The sequence below is a fragment of the Mastomys coucha genome, unplaced genomic scaffold, assembly GCF_008632895.1.
Source record: "Mastomys coucha isolate ucsf_1 unplaced genomic scaffold, UCSF_Mcou_1 pScaffold22, whole genome shotgun sequence".
Lineage (NCBI taxonomy): Eukaryota > Metazoa > Chordata > Mammalia > Rodentia > Muridae > Mastomys > Mastomys coucha.
In genome coordinates, this window is record NW_022196905.1 from 79,182,803 (window position 1) to 79,203,700 (window position 20,898).

Sequence of the window (20,898 nt, forward strand, 5' to 3'; positions counted from 1 at the left end):
GAGAGGGAGAGAGAGAGAGAAAGAGAGAGAGACAGAGAGAGAGAGAGAGAGAGAGAGACACTGGAAGTATCTCATGTGTTCTTTAAAGTTTTTTCTGATCATAGTTGGTTTGTTTCATCAAACTGCTGGGGAGGGTAATATGAGAACAAGTTGTCAATCTGTCTATTGACTTCTCCACCATTAAATCTTGGTTTGAGTAATGTGACAGATGGATTAGAAAACATGAGCCTAGGCTTTGAATATCTGTTACACTATTGGATATAATTATTTTTAAATATGTATCCTTAAATTAGAGTAAATTTTGTTCTGTCAAAAAAGTGCTTTCTGTGACTTATCAAAATTATAAAGTATTTGAAATCAAAAAACACAAGAAAAAAATCTGTTCACGATTAAGCACAGTGATCATGCAGAACAGTAAGATGTTATTAAAATGAGTACTTTTCCTGCTAATACCTTAATGACTATAAACTGTAAAAATAAAATGTCTTGACATGCAAATATCAAGGTGAAACCTCTGAAATTATCCCAACAATGGAATTAAAGGCAATAAAAAGCTTGATAAACTATAGATACTAGCAGATAATACTCAGGGCATTTAACAACACACATGAAAGCTGCCAACAACTCATTTGTAATATTGTAAAATAAAACTTTTAAATGTTTTATTAATTACTTTTTTATTTATTTACAACCCAAAAGTTGCCCCCCCTTTACTGGTCCCATCTCCCAAAGTTCTTCCACCATTCTTCCTCATCTTCACCTCTGAGAGGGTAACCCCTCCCTGAACCCCCTTCCCGACTCCTGGCATCCCCTGGGGCCTAACATACGGACTAGGTTCATCCTCTTCCACTGAGGCCAGACAAGGCAGTCAATCCTCCTTTCCCATTATCCATCCTTCCTCTTTTTCATCACCTACACAGTACCTGCACAGCACCTGCACAGCACCTGCACAGCACTTGCGTTCTACAATCTTCCTTGCCTTAAGTGCTTTCTTTTCCTCCTCACCATTGGCATCTTTCTGTCTCTTGAAACCCAAAGTAAGCATATTAATCTAAAAATTTGATGCCATGATTCACCTGTGAAACATATATTTGTCTTTCTAGGTGTGAGTTACCTCAGTATAATTTTTCCAGTTCCACATACAATTTACAGTTATGCAGGCTTCATAGTTTCACTTTTCTTCACAGATTAATAAAACCCCCTAATATGTAGATTCCATGCTTTCTCCATCCAATCACCTAGTCTGTTTTCATGCCCTAGCTCTGGTGAACAGAGCATCAGTGAATATGGATGTGTATATATGTCCTTGTAGTAGTAAATGTAATCCTTCGGGTATACATCCAAAGGTGGTACAGTTGGATGCAATGGAGAATCTGTTTCTAGTTTTCCGTGGAACTACCACACCGATTTGCACAGTGACTTTATCAATTTACATTCCCAAGAAGAACTCATGATGGTCCTCTGTTCTGTAACCCTCCTGGCTCGAGGGCTGATTTCTTCAGACCCTGCCTGCCTCTCATAACCACACCTCTCTGCCCACCTCCTGCTATTTGCCACTCCTCGAACCTGGTTCCAGTTACATCGGAAGTCCCGCCTCTGCAGGGACTAAAGAGACTGCTGATTGGGCTGATGAACTTGTGGGAGGGGTTTTGCCTCACCTTTTCTACCTGTTGGTTTCAACAAAGCATGGCATTAAAGGTCAAGATGGCTGAGCGATCACGACTCCCATCTAATTTTTGTAAAACCTTCCACGTGGATAGGTATAATTTTGGCCACCCTATTTTCTCCCGACTCCTTATTCCAGAAAACTCTCTCCTACCGTTGCCTTTCCTTCTAACTCCATATCCTAGGTAAACCCTTTTTTTAATGTTGCTGCTGGCCAGTAACACTGTTCCCTACATAATACCAATATTTTTTGCCCGTTTTCTTAATCTAAGTTATTTTGAGTACTATAAGATGGCATCTCAAAGCGGTTTATTTGTCATTTTCCTGAAGGATAAGAATAGTGAATTCACTTTAAAATTTTTCTTAGCCATTGGTATTTCTTCTGAGAATTCTCTCTTTCAGGCCCTTATCCATGTTTTAAGTGGATTGCCTGTTCTCATAGTGTTCAGGGTTTGTTCTTGTTTTTTAGTTCCTTGTTTTTCCTATACACTAATCCTCCATCAGATGTGTCACTGCCATTTTTTCCCTTTCCCCAGGCAGCCTCTTCAGCAAAGCTGACAATTCTCTTTGCTTCACTGGAATGGGTCTGGACCCAGTTTAAGCATCGTTTGAAGAGAGACAGTCTACCAGAGAAGTCAAGAAAATGAAAGTAAGATGGATCCCTGCCCCCTCTAGGGGAAGACTCCTGTATACTCTGCAGGCGGGTGTCTTGGCTCCATTGAAGATTTCCTTTGATTCCTCTCCACATATACTGGAAATGAATTTCTCTATCTCGTTTTCAAACCTGTCTCATAGCTGTGAAATGTAGGCATGCTATATGCTTTCATATAGATCACCTCCGGCAAAATGTGTTAAAGAACGAATCACTTTTATTCTGAAATCTTTCACTTCTCCGATGATCACACGAGGTAACAGGTAAGGCTCTGCACCTGCTGTCTTCGCCTTTTATTTTGTACTGCTGCGGCTCAAGCTAACAGAATTGAAATGCTTCTTTGATTCAATACATTAGCAGATGTACTGCTCTGCTTACTTATCTAGTATAAAGTGCACTGTCGGCGCAGAGAAGGCTGAAGGGATGCCAATGGACTCACAAGGCCAGTAAGGAGCACTCACACTGGGCAGTCCTCCAGCTGGAGATCTGTTAAATAGAACTCTTTGTATCTCCTGTTCACAGTACTGGATTTCACACAAATCACAGGCCCTGGACTGTAAAGGAACAACATAAAAGAGGACCACAAAATGTTCTGAAATTTTAGCTTTTATTTCGAGTATAAAAGAAATAGTTTTTACCATCCTACACATAATAGTTCTCATTAGCATCCTCCAAAACAAAATGATTTTATTTAAAAGTACATTATGTTTGTGTTGGTTGGAGCTGGAGTAACAAGATGGCGGCATCGGCGGAGTGACGGGTTCCCTCTGGGCCGGAGCCCACAGCAGTGGCGGAGTGACGGGTTCCCTCTGGGCCGGAGCCCACAGCAGTAGTGGAAGCCACATCGTCGCCCTAATTCACCGCGCCCCTTCCCCAGCCCGCGAACGCTAAACAGCGGCGGCTGCCCAGATAGCAAGTGGCAAGCACGTCAGCAGCGGTGACCACCCTTCACTAACTGCAGCCTGGCCCTCAATGAGTTGTGGCGATCTGGCCAACAAAGCCTTGTTTTGTTTGTTTGTTTGTTTGTTTGCTTTTTAAGATTTATTCATTTATTATATGTAAGTACACTGTAGCTATCTTCAGACACACCAGAAGAGGGCATCAGATCTCATTATGGGTGGTTGTGAGCCACCATGTGGTTGCTGGGATTTGAACTCAGAACCTTTGGAAGAGCAGTCGGTACTCTTACCCGCTAAGCCATCTCACCAGCCCCCAGAGCCTTGGTTTTAGATTGCCTGCCGCGCCTCTCGGTTCTGCAGGGAAGAACAGCCACGGAGGCTTCCATCGTCTTCCAGAGGTGTTAGGGCTTGGGCCCCTGCCTCCATCTTCGTGTCTCAGGATGGCGAGCAGCAGCGGCTCCAAGGTCGAATTTATCATCGGTGGGAAATACAAACTGGTGTGGAAGATCGGATCTGGCTCCTTCGGGACATTTATCTAGCAATCAACATCACCAATGGCGAGGACGTGGCAGTGAAACTAGAATCCCAGAGGGCCAGGCATCCCCAGTTGCTGTAGGAGAGCAAACTATAAGATTCTTCAAGGTGGGGTGGGCATCCCTCACATATGGTAGTGTGGGCAAGAAAAAGACTATAACGTGCTAGTCATGGATCTTCTGGGGCCCAGCCTTGAACACCTCTTCAATTTCTGTTCAAGAAGTTTCACTATGAAGACTGTACTTGCGTTAGCTGACCAGATGATCAGTAGAATTGAATATGTCCATACAAAGAATTTTATACACAGAGACATTAAAACAGATAACTTCCTAATGAGTATTTGGGCGTCACTGTAATAAGTTATTCCTTATTGATTTTGGTTTGGCCAAAAAGTATAGAGATAACAGGACAAGGCAACACATACCACACAGAAAAGATAAAACCCTCACTGGCAACTGCCCTGTACGCCAGCATCAATGCACATCTCGGTACTGAGCAGAGTCGCTGAGATGACATGGAATCTTTATGATAGGTTTTGATGTATTTTAATAGAACCAGTCTGTGGTGGCAAGGACTAAAGGCTGCAACAAAGAAACAAAAATATGAAAAGATTAGTGAAAAGAAGATGTCCACTCCTGTTGAAGTTTCGTGTAAGGGGTTTCCTGTAGAATTTGCCATGTACTTAAATTACTGTCGTGGGCTGTGCTTTGAGGAAGCTCAGGAATGGCAGTTATTCAGCATCCTTTTCAGGACCCTGCACCGCCAGTATGATGCAGCCCAGCAGGCAGCCTCTTCCAGTAGGCAGGGTCAGCAGGCCTAAACCCCCACAGGCAAGCAAACTGACAAAACCAAGAGTAACAGGAAAGGGTTCTAAGCATGAATTGAGGAAGAGAAGCAGCACAGCAGATGATTGAAGCAGCATTTGTTTCTCCCCAAATCTAGACATTTTAGTTCAGATGTGCACTAGCCAGTGGTTGTGGACAACCATTTACTTGGTGTAAAGAACTCAATTTCAGTATAAGCTGGCTCTGGGTAGCACTGCTGACCCTGAGCTGTAGCCGCTGTACTTATGAATATTAATTGAGGTCCGGCTTTCTATTGCATTTTTTTTTTCAAGTGGAAAAGTTAACTAAATGGTTGGCACACGAATTGGTGGAGAGATTGCGTGCATATGCCAATTTTTTGTTAAAATCTTTTATTTTGAACTATACTGCTTTAAGATCTCATTTCAGAAGTATGGCATGAACAGACTTCAGCCACAGTTGTGATGGTTGTAAATGTCCACAATTGTGTGTTCTTAGGGTTTTCCATCCCTGGGGTTTGCAAGTTGTTAACTTAAAAGATTCTTTAAATGGCTGGCTTCTTGTTTACAAGCCAGCTGTTATGGTAGCAACCAAAGATTCCAGTGTTTGAGCATTTGAGAGACTGCCTGCTTACCTGTGCTAGAAATAACAGCATCTAAAGTGAAGACTTAAGAAGAAACACATGATTGCAGTACATTGAGCTCCATAGAGACAACGCTGGGGCAAGCAGGAGCCAGACGGGCACTGGGTGACTCTGTGCCTCGCGGAGGAAAATCAACTAAACATGGACGAAGGAGATCCTAAGAAGCCGAGAGGCAAAATGTCCTCATATGCATTCTTTGTGCAAACCTGCTGGGAGGAGCACAAGAAGAAGCACCCGGATGCTTCTGTCAACTTCTCAGAGTTCTCCAAGAAGTGCTCAGAGAGGTGGAAGACCATGTCTGCTAAAGAAAACGGGAAAGTTGAAGATATGGCAAAGGCTGGCAAGGCTCGTTATGAAAGAGAAATGAAAACCTACATCCCCTACAAAGGGGAGACCAAAAAGAAGTTCAAGGACCCCAATGCACCCAAGAGGCCTCCTTCGGCCTTCTTCTTGTTCTGTTCTGAGTACCGCCTCAAAATCAAAGGCGAGCATCCTGGCTTATCCATTGGTGGTGTTGCAAAGAAACTAGGAGAGATGTGGAACAACACTGCAGCTGATGACAAGCAGCCCTACGAGAAGAAGGCTGCCAAGCTGAAGGAGAAGTACGAGAAGGATATTGCTGCCTACAGAGCTAAAGGAAAACCTTATGTAGCAAAAAAGGGGGTGGTCAAGGCTGAAAAGAGCAAGAAAAAGAAAGAAAAGGAAGATGATGAGGAGGATGAAGAGGATGAGGAAGAGGAGGAGGAAGAAGATGAAGAAGATGATGATGATGGATAAGTTGGTTCTAGTGCAGTTTTTTTTCTTGTCTATAAAGCATTTAACCCCCCCCATACACAACTCACTCCTTTTAAAGAAAAAAATTGAAATGTAAAAAAAAAAAAAGAAAAAGAAGAATAAGAAATACATAGCGACTACTAGATTATCTTTAGGACTCTGCATTAACTCTATAATGTTCTTGCTATTAAAAACAGCATATTTGTCACGGAAATTTAGTTTCCGTCTTACAACTGAACATGTACGTGTGTTGCTTAGATAAATGTAATCACTGTAAACATCTACATGATCTGGGATTTTGTTTATTTTAAAATGGGAGCTTTTTGTTTACAAGTTCATTAAAAACTAAAAACTGTTTCTGTAAAAAAAAAAAAAAATTACATAGTACTGAGGGCTGGAGAGATGACTCAGCAGTTAAGAACCATTTGAACTTTTCCAGGAGACCCAGGTTTACTTCCCAGAAACCACATGGTGCCTAAAAACCAGACTTAATTCCTGTAACTCTTGTTCCAGGGCATCTGTGGCCCACTGCTGCCCTCTGCAGGCACCAGGCATCTGCACAGTACACATTCAAAGAGGAAGGCAAAGCATTCATACAGAAATAATAAAAGCAAGAATGAATAATCTTCACAAAGGTGCGGTAGGAAGGGTGCAGACAAGCAGTGAGAGCCTAAAGACATATTTACTGCCGCTCTCCGTGGTCCTTATCCACACATACGTGCACTCTGCCACTACATTCAACCAAACACTGTTACATGATGTTAAAGGAATGTTAAAAGAGGTTAAAGCAAAGCAAGGATTCTCAGCAATCTTGGATTCGTAACAACATATACTCAAGGGTAGCTAGGGGAGATTCAGACTCAGAACCTCATATAAGAATCACTTCGCTTTATTTGACTATGAATTAAACCAAAGCTGTGGACAATTCCCAGAGATAATGATAGAACTTTCCCAGGTCAGATGTCAAAACCCAATAATAAAAATAATGATGGTCAATATTTTAGATATCCATCAGGGATAACTGTAGGTCCATTTTACTTGAAAATTGAAAGACTAAGAAAATGTGACAAATTAACACAATAATGAAGTGACATTTTAAATATATTGAAACTTCTACTAAGAAATATGAACACTGATATCTAAAGCTTGAACTCTAACAGTTTGGGAGTTATCACTGGGTGCAGGTTGAAGCTATTGGACTAAATGAGCTCTCTAGGGAAGGAGGGTAAAAAGAGAAAGAGATGAAGCAGGCTGAGCCATGAGGCAGCGTAGCCTAGAGGGTTTGAGGAAGGACAGCGGATACTGCCTATGAGAATGAAAAGGATGGATGGTGAAATAGAAAGATTTCAAAGAAACATGTAGTGCTACTAAAATGAGTGCTTCCCAATCTTCTGCCCCTCCGTCATTTCAGATTGCTTGTGCTGCAGAGGAGAAACATGAAAAAGAAAGAAAGAAGAAAAGAAAAAAAGAGAGAGAGAGGAAGGAAGGAAGGAAGGGAGGAAGGAAGGAAAGAAGGAAGGAAGGAAGGAAGACGTAAGGGGAAAAGCTCTTCTAATAATTGCAATCTAGGAATCACTCCATTATTAATGATGGAAAACATTGGATGTAAACTCAATGAAGTTAAATTCATTGATTCACCAGAAATGATCAAGGAAAAACATTCCCTTTTCTAATCTTTAGTTTGTTGAGTGTGAGTTGAGAGATTCGGTGTAGAACAGCTTCTGATATCTTTATCTAATCTTCTGTTTGTTGAATATGAATTGAGAGATTCAGTGTAGAACAGCTTCTGTTACCTTTATTACCTGATTTTATGAAGTGTACTCTACCTTATAAGTAAAAACTAAATACACATTGCTTTTCTTATATGTTCCAATTTAATGAAGTATAATAACAAATTATGGAATAAAGATAGTTTGATCAGTATACCATATATGTTTTCACATTTACAAGTAAGTATTTCCCTTTAATTATGAAAAATATGTTAATGTCAATTCAAAATGCAATAGTAAGATAAATCAGAACAAGGCTGTCAATTGAAGTAGTATTTTGGCTTTCGTCTCTTTCTTTTTATTCTGTTTTTCTATGTTAGTTAAATAGATTGATAAATGCAGAAACAGTATTAAGTGAAATAAAATACTGACTTTGTATTTTGTTGTGTTAAAAACAAAAATGATGGGCTGGAGAGATGACTCAGTGGTTAAGAGCACTGACTGCTCTTCCAAAGGTCCTGAGTTCAAATCCCAGCAACCACATAGTGGCTCACAACCACCTGTAATGAGATCTGACGCCCTCTTCTGGAGTGTCTGAAGATAGCTACAGTGTACTCACATAAAATAAATAAATAAATCTTTTTAAAAAATGATACATTGGGCTGGAGAGATGGCTCAGAGATTAAGAGCACATTACTGATCTTCCAGAGGTCCTGAGCTCAATTCCCAGCAACTACATGGTAGCTCATAAACAAACTGAGGAATACCGAATGGCTGAGAACCACCTAAAGAAATGTTCAGCATCCTTAGTCATCAATGAAATGCAAATCAAAACAACCCTGAGATTCCACCTCACACCAATAAGAATGGCTAACATCAAAAACTCAGGTGACAGCAAATGCTGGTAAGGATGTGGAGAAAAAAAACACTCCTCCATTGTTGGTGGAATTGGAAGCTGGTACAATCAGTCTGGAAATCAGTCTGTCTGTTCCTAAGAAAACTAGACATAGTACTATCTCAGGACCCAGCTATACCACTCCTGGGCATAACCCAAAAGATGCTCCAACATATAACTGGGACACATGATCCACTATGTTCATAATAGCCTTATCTGTAATAGCCAGAAGCTGGAAAGAATCCAGATGTCCTTCAACAGAGGAATGGATACAGAAAATGTGGTACATTTACACAATGTGGTACTAGTCAGCTATTAACAATGAAGTCATGAAATTTTTAGGCAAATGGATGGAACTTGAAAATATCCTGAGTGAGATAACCCAGTCACAAAAGAACACACATGGTAGGCACACATTGATAAGTGGCTATTAGCCTAAAAGCTCAGAATACCCAAGATACAATTCACAGTCCACAATGAAGCTCAAGAAGAAGGGAGATCAAATTGTGAATGCTTCAGTCCTTCATAGAAGGGGAAACAATGTATTCAGAGAACCAAATATGGAGAGAAAGTGTGGAGCAGAGACTGAAGGAAAAGCCATCCAGAGACTGCCCCACCTGGGGATCCATCCCATATACAGGCACCAAACCCAGACACTATAGAGGATGCTAAGAAGCACTTGCTGAAAGGAGCCTGATATAGCTGTCTCCTGAGAGGCTCTTTCAGAGCCTGGTAAATACAGAGGCGGATGCTCGCAGCCAACCTTTGGACTGAGCATGGGGTCTCCAAAGGAGGAATTAGAGAAAGGACTGAAGGAGCTGAAGGGGTTTGCAGCCCCTTAGGAGAAACAACAATATCAACCAACCAACCCCCCCCCCCCACAGAACCAAAGATTTCAGTGACTAAACCACCAACCAAGAGTGCACATGGAGGGTCCCACAGCTCCGGCCGAATATGTAGCAGAGGATGACTTTGTCAGATATCAATGGGAGGAGAGGTCCTTGGTCTTGAAAGGCTCAGTGCTCCAGTGTAGGGGAATGCCAGGGCAAGAAGACAGGAGCAGGTGGGAGGGTGGGTAAGCACCCTCATAGAAGCAGGAGAAGGGAGGATGGAATGGGGGTTTCCAGAGGGGAAACTGGGAAAGGGGATAACACTTGAAATGTAAATAAATAAAACATCCAATAAAAAAAAGAAAAAAGATGAGATCTGATGCCCTCTTCTAGTGTTTCTGAAGATAGTGTATCATATTCGTAAAATAAATAAGTAAATAAATCTCTAAAAAAACTACTTTTAAAATGATTCATGGTGTCTAGAGAGAAGGCTCAGCGATTAAGAACACTGACTCTTCTTCCTGAGGTCCTGAGTTCAATTCCCAGCAACCACATGGTGGCTCACAACCATCTGTAATGGGATTCGATGCCCTCTTCTGGTGTGCCTGAAGACAGCTACAATATGCTCACATACATAAAATAAATAAAATATATTTTTAAAATGATACATTTACTCCTAACTAAAAATAAATGTTAAAGTAATAGATAAGACGGGTCTTGAGGCTGTCTTTATGCTCCATTTCACAGTTACTTTTCTTTTTTAAAGTTATTTTTCTTTTTTTATAATAACTTTTTTTTCTGAGTACAGTCTTGGAGGTAATCCAGCTGTGGTAAGTGGTCACTTGGGTGTAAGCACCTGGTTTATTCTTTTTGCCACACCGATTGCCCCAGTTTACTATCCCAACAAGATAGTAGCGTCAGAATAAGCTAGTGGTCCACCAGAATCATTCTAGAAGAAAAAAAGAAATGTTTGTTTTTAATAAAGAATTTTCTTTGGTCTGTCTTCTGAAGTTACCAATTCCCCCTGAAGACAGATCCAACTCACTTTCTGTTGTTTTAGGATTCTGGGACTATTGGATTTATTCAAAACCCAAGGTAACTTCAAAACAAAATATATTGCTGACAGCTACCAAAAGTTAGAATCAAGCAGACACTAATCCATCTTTAGAGTCCAACTTATGTATATGAAAAGGAGAAGTTAACTGCTATGGACATTGTACTGTTTTTTTTTTCCTTACAGTAACCTGTGCATGTGAGGGTCACATGCCATGTTCAGTCCTATTAAATCATCTAAAAAGCATGCATATGATGTCAGAGGAACTAGCACCAATCATAACAGAAACAGGTTGGGCTGCCTCTGCATTTCATCATAGCCCTCTAGAAAATCTTTATTAATTACAAATATTAAATTGCAACAGAGAAAACTGAAGACCCTTTAACAATATTTTATAATTTTAGTGTACGAAGCTTGCCAACTTAGAGAAAGTATAATCTACTAATAGCATTATATACAGAATGCTGAAGCTGCATATTTACATGAAGGCAGATAAATTTACTCATAATAGAAGACGCCATGCCTGGGTTCAGGGAAACCATTGTGTTCAGATTTTCTACTCTCATTATGTTTCTAGGAAATCATATTCCTTTTCTTAATTATTATTACTAATTCCATCATCCTCTGATTTTTATTTTGGGGTGATCTTATTTGAAGACTAGAGTCTTGTAGAAATAAATGATGGTTTATTAGAACAAATAAGATGAGAGCCTATGAGCCAGAGAAATGGCTCGGGAATTAAAAACGCTTGCAGCCAGGCATGAGGACATGAATTATGTTCCCAGAACCCATACGGTGGAAGGAACTTCTGCAAGCTGTCTTCTGAGTGGTACACATGTACTATCGCGTGTATATGCATGTATACACGCACACAGCAAATAAACAACTATTAAAGTAAAACAAGAATACTTGAAAATAAATAAAATATATTAATTTTATAAATCAGTCTAATGAGAAAATCAAGAAAAGAAAAAACCATCAAATCAGTATGATTCTTTCTCATATCCCTAACCCTCATCTGTGCAGAATGAAAAGCCTATTTGATGATACAGTGAGAAGATAGCTGTCTGTGAGCCAGGAGAATTCATCAGAAACTGACTCAAATAATCCTAGATACTGGACTTAAAACTTCCATCTGTATTAAGGAAGCTTGAGCTGACTGATACAAGTGCTTAGATAAAATCAATAGGTACTTTATGTCTTATAGTATGGCTAAGAATGTTCAAAATTACAAACCCAACAACAGTCAGTCTGCATAACACAAGCCCACTCCCAGAGTTTGCAATAGAGTGTTCTGCTTTAACACAGAATAGATGCTATGCTACCTCTCTGAAGTGCTATGTAAAACTAAGGCAACACTATCTGAATTTCAGAAGCACTATGAAGCTTCTAAAGGCACAAACTGACTGGTCCCATCCCTAGTCCAACCAAACCAGAAAACCCTAAGGATGGAGTAAGGGTAGATGGCTCAGTGTTTAAGAGTGATTGCTATACAAACATGAGGACCTGGGTTTGAGTCTCAGAACCCCCATATAAAGAGACTGCAATGGAACAAATCATTTGAGGATTTTCCCTTGCTACTTACCGATACTATGTTAATAATCAGTAGCTCACCAAGAACAACAGTGACCCTCAAAGCTTGGACTTGTTTACTCAACAATTCAGCCTGCCAGCCGAAAGCCCTCCAGACAAGCTCAGCCACTGTGTGCTGGCATGAAGCTCTGCAGTCTTACCCTCACTACCGTACTTGGAAACACAGCCAAACAGAAGGGCTGCAGACTTAAAATCTTTATGAAGTTTTGTGGCAGTTAACAGAAAACCATAATAAAGAAATAAAATGGTAAGCAAACAAGCAAAGTCCCTGGAAGAAATTTAATGTTGGTGTTTCTTCTCGATTTTGTGAACTAAAAGATTGAGTAATAGGAGTAAAATTGAGAATAGGATACTATTGGTTAGTACCAATGGCCAGAAAATGAATGAAAGGCCCAGTAGTGAAGGGAAATAAGGACCACCATCCATGAAGACTAAGGTCTCTCTAGGAGGATGTACCACATTTGTGCAAGAAGATACTGCAGGCTAGATGTTCCAAGTCTACCTGGCTTTTATGTAGGTCATACATGATTTATAACTTATGTATTAATACCTATTACTTTAGAGCAGAGAAGATTCAAATGTTTCAAGGAAAAAACTCTCTAATGTTTCTCTTGAAATGTTCTCTTGAAAAGAAAAAAAGAGAGAGATTTGATTATTATGTTAGCTAATGAGGCTACCAAGAGCAGTTATTAAAAATTAAGCATAGTTTCTGTTCTCATGTTGCAGAGACAAAGAAAAAAGGACACTTTTAAAAATCAAAACATATTATTAAATATTAGATGTGTGGTTTTATTATATTTTTGTAAATCATGAGTACATCATGGTAATGAATATATAAAGATGTATGCATAATCAAATCAATTCTATGACATCGTTAACAGGTTTGATAAAAGTGGGAGGAGGAGGCACTGTCCTGTCAGCTTCATAAATCCTGCTGCTCAGAAACTAGGATCCATGATTTTCTTTGCTGTTTATCTTTCCACCACTGGATGTTTTTAAAGTTTGGCAACAAATGTCCATTGTCTATCTAATAAGAGGTGATGATTATTTCGTATTTATTTCATGAAAAATCAAGCCATGGGGTGAAAAAGAATCACAAAATATGTCAGTTTAGCATCAGGACACCAGAACAGTTTAGACCTATAGGTAGGTTTTCGAAGCCATACTTAACCTACCCTATATGAAGTTTCAATGTTATCTTTCAAATATTGCAAAGTATATTGCTATATGATTGCCTGTTTGAAATAAGATTTGCAACACACATACACACACATACACACACACACACACACACACACACACACACACACACACCATGTCTCTTCAAATTTCAAATGACTATTTCTTCAGCCTGTGCTCTGCCTCACCTTATATACACCTTTAAAACACAGCTGTAGCTGGGAAGTGCCTGGCAGATTAGCTGTTCCTGTGAGGTTGTAGACGGTTTTTTGTTCTCACTGCAATGAACTGCTAGGCAGGTTTTGTTTTATTGGGTAGGAATGTCATTTGCTTTGCTTTTTCAGCATTACCTTACCCATAGCTGAGCAACTCCACCTAGTCTTATTTCCTCTTTACACCTCCCTAGGCCTAATCCTCCTTCCTTGTACCTAGTGTTTTCCGGGAACAACCTTATTTGTGAAATCTCTTCAAAGAAATAAATTCCCTATTTCAGACACATCCGGTGTATGCTCTCCCCTGGAGCTCAGCTGATTCATCTCATCCTCAGGCCAATGTTTCCTTACAGGGCTTCAATTCCCTTCGTACTTTATAACATGCCTTTTCTGATGACTGTAAAAAGGTTTACAGTCTGAGTAAGGACTCACATTTGTTTTGGAGCATCCTGTTCATGCAGTATGCAGCTTGGTGAGTCTGGGGTGTGGTTATGATTCTGAAGGACTCAAATGTCCAGCAACGTAAGTGATGATGCTTGAAAGGTGAAGCGCCTTCCACAAAAGTAGCTACTGCTTTACAGGGTATGAGAGAATATTCTCTGAAAGCCGCTTTTGGATTCTCTGGAAAATTATGAAGAATTTATATTGCTGCCTCCAGCTCATAGAAGACTGTTTTCCTTCCATGCGACGCTCTTGCTGTCAAAAACAACAAAGAAAATCCTTTACCAGTAACTGTGATACATGTATTATAGAAATGGACTGTTTTTATTAATCATTAAATTCGATATTGTATAAACAAAAGCACCACCAGAAAATAATTTACTATATTTCCAAATTCATTTTTTATCACATGTGTGTGAGACAGGGCCTTGTGTTTTATAAGCTAGCCTCAAACTACCCAAGGAAGACCTTGAATTTCTAACCCTACTGCTTCTACCCCTGGTGCTAGGATTAGAAATGTGCACTACCACACAAGATAGAACCTAGAACCTAGGGCTTTGTGCTTGTCATGAAAACATTCTACAACTGAACTACTTCTCTGGCCAGTTTGATTACGTCTTCAGAAAGAATTTATATTGCAGGATGATTATTTAACAAAGATGTATTTTTAATTGACTTTTAACAAACTTAAAATTTTTCATACATTAAACTACGCTTAAGATTCTCTCACTTTGAAATTGAATCTATTTTAAGAACTGTTATTCTGCATGAGTCAGCCATTGGTCTTACTCACCTTGCAAAAAAATGCACTATTTTTTAAATTAATATAATGACAATATTCATAATACTAAAATATCATCACGATGAATCTATGCTCAGACTCCATGAGAAGTGTCACTTTTAGGTTATACTCAAGAAATGGTTTTGCACTGAAACTGCACAGCACACAAAAATATAGCTTAAAATCTATAAGAATTTGATTTACAAACTATCTGAATTCGTTGTCCCAGAACCCATTACAAAGTCTCAGAGCAAAAGTCCCTGAAATTTGTAAAGATAAACATTTTTCTGTAGAAGATTTTTAGACACTGTGATGAAAGTTATAAATAAGGAGCTCAGAGTCAGAAGCACAACTGACTGGGTTGGTGGCTTATACAACTCTCTTCTGGAACTCTGAAACCCATGAGCCTACCGACAAATCTATGGAGTTTCAGAAACACTCATCACCTGCCAGCAGCTGATTTGTGTTTTTATTAAAGATGATTTGTAATAACACTCTTCTATTAATTGTTTAAAATAAAACATTTTTATTTGCTGGTGTATGTGTGCATGGTGAATGTGTATGGTATTTGAGGGTACAGGTGCACGTGAGTGTGAAACAAGATGTTAGGTACCTTCCTCTGTTCCTCTGTGCTTCATTATCTTGAGACAAGGTCTCTTGCTGAATCAGAAGTTCATCATTTCAGCTAAGCTGCCTGAGTCTGTCCCCTAGTTTTGGGGTTTTAGGAATGCACAGCCATGCCCATATCTTTACATAGGTTCTGGGGGTTGGAACTCAGGTTCCCTGGCTTGTAGAGTAAGCATTGTTACCAACTGAGTTGCCTTCCCACCCTAAGAAAGATTTGTATAATAAACCACCAACCAAAGAGTACACATGGAGTGACTCATGGCTCCAGCTGCATATGTAGCAGAGGATGACCTTGGTGGGCATCAATGGGAAGAGAGACCTTTGGTCTTGTGAAGGCTGTATGCTCTAGTGTAGGGGAATGCCAGGGCCAGGAAGCAAGAGTGGGTGGGTTGGTGAGCAGGGGGCGGGGCAAGATATAGGAGGTTTTTGGAGGGGAAATCAGGAAAGGGGATAACATTTGAAATGTAAATAAATAAAATATCCAATAATAAATAAATTAATTAAATTAAATGTGAAACTAGGTCTGGTTGGGACATGTTTGTAATTTCATTGCCTGACAAAGCTGAGATGATGAATCAGGGTTGAAATAAACTATGTAGCAAAACACTGTCTCACAAAATCCAAAAACAAAACAAAAAATTTAATTGTACAAAATTATAGTGTCATTATGGATGAGTAAGAACAGAAACGTTATACCTAACTCCATTAATGTTTCAACTCAACTATAAACTCAAACATTCTCAGTAAATCAAAATCTTACTAAGTTATTATTCTTTCTAGTTTTTGTTTTTACCTTTGAGAATTTTCTCAGGAACATCAATGAGCTTTTATACATTAAAATATAGAATGTTTCACCTGGGTGTTGTGACTCACATCTTCACTCTCAGCACTAGGAAGGCAGAAGCTGCTTTTATATACAAATATAAAAATTCAAATTTGATCTACTTTGTCTTTATTCAAATAATCCTGATATTATTCTACCTCTAGCTTTAAAACTAATATGTAAATTGAAATGACATTTAAATATGAAAATAACTTTGTATTTCTAGAACAGCTCCAACATAGTGGCAGCTTACACAGGTTGTAGGTGATAGGGCTTCGTGGACTTAGCATTTTTTGCTTAGCATTTTACATCAACTCATCTAGAGGAAAACAACCTATTTCTTCTGTCTCATTGTTGTTACATTTTATAATAAAGGTTATTTTGTTCACATAAAATAAGTTGGGAAGTAGTTATATTATTGAAAACTTGTCTGAGTGTGCTCACTTTATATATAGATATAGATAGATAGATAGATAGATAGATAGATAGATAGATAGATAGATCGGTATATAAAGTGAACATACTCTTAAGGCAATACATGTTCTTAAAGCAATACAACCATAACTATAAAAAGGTCTTCCTCCCCTTCAGATAGCCATTATTTGGGAATAAATGAACTCTAAATAATTCTTTATTTTATTATCCATTAAGATTTTGGAATTTAAATATAGATATAGATATTTAAATATTATCTTTAAGTAATAAAAGTAATATTTAATGTTTATAATCCATTAATTTCTTTAGGGTTGGCTGGTTTGTTTGTTGAGAAAAAGTCTCACTACGAAGCCCAAGCTGGCCTAAATTTTCTCTGTAGCTCAGGTTTGCCTCCAGGTTATGATTATCCAGCCCTAACCCCCTGAGTTGCTGGAATCACAGGCAAGTGTTTTAAAGTATCAATTATTTAGCATGCATAATGTGCATGCACTTTTTCTTTGGACTTCCTCCAATTCCAGAAACAAGAGCTTGAATGGATGCGGTTCTCCAACCTTCTATAAATTAACTGTGTTGCTGATGAAGCAGAAGGACTTCCATCTTGAGCAAAGCCCAGCATTTCACTTAATGTCACTTTCCCCTTTAGTTCCATAACCACAGATGTCAGTCTGAAGAAAAAACACCTCATCTTGGGTTTTTTTAAAGATTTATTTATTATATTTATATGAGTACACTGCAGCTATCTTCAGACACACCAGAAGATAGCATTGGATCCCATTATAAATGGTTGTGAGCCACCATGTGGTTGCTAGGAATTGAACTCAGGACTTCTGGAAGAGCAGTCAGTGCTCTTAACTGCTAAGCCATCTCTCCAGCCCCATATCTTGTTATTTTTGTGCTTTGTTGAATCATCATTATTTAGTGAACTGAGTTATGGTATGTATGTATATTTGTTCCAAGAGCACACCTTCAAACTGTCTCTCAGTGTCAGTTCAACCATGAAGCTGCAGCATCGGCTGGCATTAGAATTAATCAAATATTCTTTAGCAACTACAGTTCCTCATAGATGATCGGCCTCATTTTTCCTTAGTTTTTATTCCCAAAAAAGCTTTGTCATGGAATTTATACCTAAACTTTAAAAATCTTTCAACCTTCCTACTGAATCTGCTGAAGAAATTTCAACTCACATTATTATTTTCTTAATGCTCAAAACCACTTATGCCACATAAAATAGTTATGAGCTATATCCTGAAGTTAGGGTTTCTATATTATACTAGTAGTCCATGTATTCCTGTCTCTCAAATAAACACTTAGAAGCTGACTGTGCCCTCTTAGAACATGAACAGAAAACTCCATCCCTCCCTGTTTACATGTAATTTGGTTTGGATACTGCTTTCGTTTCTGTTTATTTTGTTTTGTGGCTTAGCTTGGCTTTCATGCAACCACAGAATACTTCTTTTGTTTTTGCATACATTATGTGTTTATTTTCTTTTTCCTTGAGATCTGGTTTTGCTGTGTAGCCTGAGCTGGCCTGGAATTTGCTATAGTAGCCCAGACAGGCCTTGATCTCTATCTCTTACCATGGGGTCCTGAGGCTAGAATTGTAGGTATTAATCACTTCGCCAGGCTCCAGAGAACATTTTTTTCCTCTGTGCTGGCAATTGAATTTAGTGCCTCATGCATGCTAAGCAACTTCTCTACCATTGGACTATATCTCCTTCTGATTTCTATTTAGTGTTTAAAATGCATTATAAATTATTTCTATAAAGCAAAGTTATAGAAGAGACAATTAGATGTTTTTATTTTTTGGTTTTTGGATTTGGGTTTTGGTTTGGGGTTTTTGTTTTGTTTTGTTTTGGGGGAGGTGTTTGCTTTGTTTGTTTTATTTTTTATTTTTTATTTTTATTTTTATTTTTATTTTTATTTTTTTGCTTGCTTGCTTGGGGTGGGGGGGGGGGGGGGGGGGGGGAACACAGGGTTTTTCTCTGTAGCCCTGGCAGTACTAGAACTCAGTTTGTAGAAAAAGCTGACTTTGGACTCACAAAGATCCTCCTGTCTCTGTATCCCAAGTGTTGGAATTAAAGGCATGTGCCACCACTGCCCAGCACAAATAGATTTTTAATACTTCTCCACTACTCTCAACTATTTATAGCTTCCCCCAATCTCTGTCGACATCCACTAGAGTTAGGCTGGTGACCTTTAATTGGTTCTCCTGGAGTCCATTCGCTAAGGTTCAGCCTTGATGGTGTCCATTTTATGGCTTTGGATGAGTAACAGCACAAATGGACCACTACATCACCCTAAGTAGTTTCACTCACTAAGAATAAATAGATCTTTCACTAGACATAACCTCACTAAATACAATTTTAACAGAACAGGTTGTAAAAACGATATAAGAACATGTTTATGGGGCAAGTAGAACTTTGTTACCAGACAGAAAAACTGGTAAGGTCGAGCAGATTAATGAACCCCAACAATTCTTATACTTGAGAATGGTAGTGAAAGACCCTCACTCAAGCCTCGGGATGATGCGACCACTCAATAACTCACAAGAGACCGATCTTGCTGCAATCACATGAGGTTTATTTGGGATAAGCCAGATCTGGGGTCGAACTCGTAGCCTGGCAGGCTAGAGCGGTTCGACCCCCAACACAAGAAGTGAGGGGTATTTAAAGGGAAAAATCACAAACTAAGGGGGCTGAGGGGGTTACCAAGGAAACATAGCATGAAAACAATAGAAAATTCTAAAGGAACCCACTCCCTAGTTGAGTCAGGTCACAAGGAAGTCCTGCACACTCATTGTTTAGAGGAATGTGGTTTGGTCAATGCTATCTTCTTAATGGCTGACCGCTATCCTGTTCCTTATTCTGGGCCCTAGCTGGAGGGGGTCTCTGTGACCAACAAATTCCTGGAACTGACTAGTCCACATTCCTGGCTCGTTACAGAGACTTCCTATGCCTTCTTAAGTAAAGGTTATACATTAATGCATTTCTATTAGCATGCTTTTTCCAAATTTCTAAATTCAGTCTTTCAGTAGGAATTTGAATCTGCTCCTGTTCCTGTCCTGGAGCACATGACCACAACATCCCACAAAGAGGACCATAATAACTGGTCATTGAGCTAATGAGGTATCTAGATGGGCCCTTAGGGTTTAACCAATAAGTTCCCCTTCCCAGACATTCCTTCCTGCAAAAAGATATTTAATCTCTGGTCAACCCTGAGTAAGTTGTATGCATCCACTTTCCACCATGAATAAACAGTTTAAGAGAGCAAGGACTGCTACCTTCCTCAAGGACTGCCATGAGAGGGAGAGCCTTCTTCATAGAGAGCCACACTTAAGTCTCACACAGAAGGTCCCTCTGCACCATGTTTACAGTACTAGTGATGATTTCCCTCTTGTAGAAAAAGTCTCAAATAAAACCAAGAGAGCAGTTGGTTTCATCATAAACTGTCTCACTGCTATTGCCTTGCATCATGCCGGGGATTGTAGCCTTCAGGGCCCACTGACGTCTCTTCTCCCCAGCAGCCGGCACAACAGTGTTGTTATACTATGTACTATGAAAGCTAGATAGCAGAAGAAAACGTTTTCTGGTCGATACAAGATTGATTTCTCTGTGTCCTGCAACCAGAGGCTAGATTACAATGAAAACTCAAGTCCCAGCCATGGAGGGTATCTGTGGTTGGTTAAAGTAAGGAAGGGTATTAATTGGTAAAGAATGGAATCTTGCAACTTGGGATATGGATTAAAAAAATTCTTATTCACAAATAAAATTATTTGTTTTTCTGAAACTGCCCGTGATTTCAAAAACTGGACTTTTCCCAGGGGGAGGACAGGGACCTGGAAAGAGAGGGTTCGAATTTCGGGAGAAATAATGAAACCAAGACAAAAATTCTGATCAAGGTTCAAACTCTACTCGGGGAGTCAGGTTTTTATAGTAGTACAGAAACAGAAGCGAAAGCAAGTATCTAGGTTCCATGATATTTGCATAACGTAAACACTGCAGTATCACTCAGGCGCCAATGTCCCAGTAACTTGCAAGCCTATCAGCAGTGAGCAGTCTTGTAGTTCTGTGGGTGAACTTCTAAACTGCTGCTTTGAGGAGACTTGACAGTCTGCAGAGAGCCTTTGTTTAGCTCCCCAGGTGGGATAGCCGCTTCCAGGCTGAGGGGGCTGGCAGTTTTGTCCGATGGCTTGGTTATTGGGGGAGGTTACATTTTTCTAAGCTGGTGAAATATGAATAAGCCTGACAGTTTGGATTTCCTGCCAAATTCTTGATTGCATATGGCTGGGTCCTTCTACAGCAACAAAGAAAAAGGAAAAGGAGAAGGAGAAGGAGAAGGAGGAGGAGGAG

At 39.4% G+C, this 20,898-nt stretch overlaps 2 pseudogenes; both read left to right on the top strand.

Moving 5' to 3' along the window:
* Positions 1-3,656: 3,656 nt before the first annotated feature.
* On the top strand, positions 3,657-4,742 carry LOC116070576 (annotated as a pseudogene).
* Positions 4,743-5,337: 595 nt separating this feature from the next.
* On the top strand, positions 5,338-5,973 carry LOC116104578 (annotated as a pseudogene).
* Positions 5,974-20,898: the final 14,925 nt, after the last annotated feature.